Source organism: Silene latifolia, chromosome 9, assembly GCF_048544455.1.
Source record: "Silene latifolia isolate original U9 population chromosome 9, ASM4854445v1, whole genome shotgun sequence".
Taxonomy (NCBI): Eukaryota; Viridiplantae; Streptophyta; class Magnoliopsida; order Caryophyllales; family Caryophyllaceae; genus Silene; species Silene latifolia.
The window spans coordinates 109,208,232-109,211,999 of NC_133534.1; positions in this window are offsets into that span (position 1 = coordinate 109,208,232).

Here is a 3,768-nt window from a genome sequence, read left to right on the forward strand (position 1 = left end):
TCGTCCGTCAATTTTCAAGTAATTTAATTAACTCGTAACATTATAAAATTAATTAAATAATCAATTAAGAGTGTTGCCCTATAGGTATGACCTAGGGGGTCAACTGATCACCACCGTCGCACGACAGTAATGTCAAACTCTAGTCAGCCAATCATTACCGATATATGTTGACCAGTTGACAGTAACAAAATTACTTCCCAATTGTATTATTTATAATGAGATTTAAACACGTGATCATCATGATCAACAGTCGTGATCGCATTATTGTCGGAGGACACATATTCCAACAATCTCCCACTTGTCCTCGACAAGTGTGCGTCACCAATTCTCTTGTCCTATTACTATCTCCCACTCAATGCAAGGTGTCTTTCAGGTCGTACTTGCAAGTGATCATATCGAGAGTGGTTTCCTCGATCTGGAGAATAACTGATTGACCGGATTCATCTATCATAGATACATTCCGAGCGTGGCCACGCATTTCCAGTTCATTACTCCTCGAGTGGCCCTGAGATATTGTTATAACCCTGACTAGGGGTGGACAATTCCTATCGCACTCATTCCCTTCGACTAGCCACAGCCATCATAACCCAAAATATGCCCATTTGACCCCATTTACGAAGGTCGTAGTAACACAAATCAAAGTTAATCTGAAACTGTGCCATCTTAGACGAATAGTCTTTAGTCAAAAGAATCGACTCATTCGAATACTATAGTAGCTCTTGCCACGACCAGGCTATATAAATTTGCCAGAACTCTATAAGCGGTCATTAGGCCCGACAAAATGTTCCTAACAGTCTGCCTATGTGATCGACTAGTCATCTCACATGACTCTATGGCACTTGAACTTGCCATCAATCGCATCACACTCTAGTCACTTCGAGACGTCACCTCATACAAGTAACTATGGGCAAATACAATGTTAATCCATGTTCACTTTAACGGGGTTCAAGTGTCTCCACAACCCGTTTGGATATAACAATGTACAAGGTGAGTTAATAATAACTCAAACGACAAATGTGGACATCACACTCGGGTAGTTAATATCATATTACAACCTTGTGATGTATATCATTAGTGTAAACACTTATTGATTGCAATAGAAGTTTAACATCCCATGTGTCCATGTGTTCAAACTTCTTACACTTGCATTTTCCTTTACATTCATGTTCTCTCTCATAGCATGAACTTTACCAAGTACACATCAAGGTTCCCGACCTCGGTTTTGGTTCTTTATCTTGAAAGAACTTCCTTATCGATTATCACATAACGACCGAATTTGTGATGAATGATATAACTTGTACTGATCAAGTACCCCATCCACACACAATGCACTAGGTATATGTTTTATAGAGTCTTGCAACAATTTGCCAAGACGATTGGCCTAGCACTTCTCACAAGTCCTAGCATAGTTAGGAAAGATTAGTATTGAGTAACTTCTTATTCAATTAAGTACCTTTCCAAAACTTCTTATTTCTCCTTCTAGCTTGAAAGGTTAAGGATTCTCATAAATCCTCACATGTGCTCGGATTTTCATTAATATGCGCAACCTCTTGACACATATAAGAGCATTCTGACAAACACCGAAATCGCTCATCGGATTCTACTCGAGAATTCATGACGTTTTTATTATGGCTTACCAATGATCATCATGCTCTGATGCATATGATTCATAATTGGACATGTGCATGATTATTCTAATGGCGGAAACATTAGTAGCTAATAATCATGAGACCAACCGTTCTTAGGTTCAATGAACTACCATGACTGCTAATGGTAATCCCATTTTCATTCATATGAATAACCTATGTGTATGTTGATACAATGAGTATATCTTAATACAAATCCAATATCTCTCAATGTAATTGGATTCATCATAGTCCATGTTCATCCAGAATTGAAAACTCAAATACTTCTTTGTGAAGAAGATATTAGCTCGTCATTCCTTAATGAGTAATGAGTTTTATACATTCAAGGATGATAGCTCCCACTAAATTCCATGTCTTCATATGATAATTTCTAAACTCCCACTTAATTCCAGGTGTTTCGAAATTTATTACTTAATCGAAATAGCTCCCACTAAATTCCATGATGTTTCGAAATTTATTACTTAATCGAAAACAAAATGTATGTTGCTTTGCAAAGTCATTTAGATGAAGCCTTATATGTTCCTATCATATCCTTTCAACATTCCTATTTTGAAGAGGTCTTATCTAAACCTTATGGAAAGAGATTTCAATCTCTAACTTGATCATGTCATAATGATTCGGTGCAATGTCATTTGTTTAAATAAAATAATAATATTTAATACACATCCTTCAAAATACCCTTTTAGAAGGAGGTTTAACCAATTCATATCATAATGAGGTTAAGAAATGACTTTTGCATGGTTTAACTTTTAGCAATTGAGGATATCGGTATATCAAATCTTGTAACCTCTAGTCATAAATGTCGCTTATTACTAGGATGTTACTATAATTCATTTAGGCTCTTAAGTAAATCTCGGTTGAAACTATTGGTCAAAAATTTCATAAACTTAGTCAAAAACTTGTTAAGACTTTTCATTAGTCATTTTTCTTCCAAAACTTTCTTTTGGTCTCCTCGTGTAGGTATCTTGAGAATATACTCTTATGATTACTTCACTTGGTCTCTTTAGTCATATAGAACTAACTTGAGACCATAGATCTCATCTATTCGGCATACTATGTAAATAGATATACCTTCATTCAAATCATTCTCTCTTGCGTAGATCTTCATTTACACAAGTACACAATTTTATCTTGCCTTGTGTGTTGTGTCCTCATTTTTCTCCCACTCTATCTTTAGAATAAATACACTATAGATTCAAAGATAGCATATGAGACACAAATTAATGATGTTGAAGTATAAGGAGAACTATCTCATAGATAGACTAATAGTTATTGATTTCATATGTGTACTTGGTGATTGACATTCCTTTAAGAGAGTTCATAGACTCAAAATCGCTTTATAAATGATCATACACAAGCCTTAAGCATGTGGACATATGATGAAACCCGTCATTATATTTGTCTATTAGATCACTTTAAGTGAATAATCTTATGTTTCAAAGTGCAAGCATTTAAAGATGAATTTTAGAACATAAAAGGATAAATGATAAAACGGGTGACTTGGGTTGCAAACCAAGTCACCATTATCCAAAATACAAACCATTATCCAAAACACCTTTCCATGTCGAACACGGAAACTTAAAGTTCTAAAATCCAAAACATAACTTAAAATAAGACAATGAAAAGCAAAGCTCCATAAAAGCTATCCCTAGCTTCTCGATGGTTTCTTATGCTTGCTTTTCCTTTCTCTTGTCTTTGCTTGGTGGAGGCCCTATTTACAATAAAAAGGGAGATACATTATCACAACTTTGCATCATAATACCATAGTTGAATTAGAAACATAAAAGAAGGATAGTCATTTACCTACTGGAGTGATCTTTCCAGTCTTAATATCACCAAGGTATTTGGAACAATTTCTTTTCCAATGTCCCATACCATTACAATAATGGCATTTATCAAGAGGACCCTTCTTGATCTTTGAGGTGCTAGCTTCATTAGGCTTAGCTTTGGTGAATGTGGGAGCTTGCTTTTTACCCCTTCTTCCACTCTTCTTGAATTTCCCCTTACTCTTAGTGCTTATGTTAAGCACACCCTTTGGTGAGTTCACATTTAACCCCATGTCCCTCTCGGCTTGCAGAAGTAACTTATGCAATTCTTCGAGAGACACATCCTTGTCTTGCAT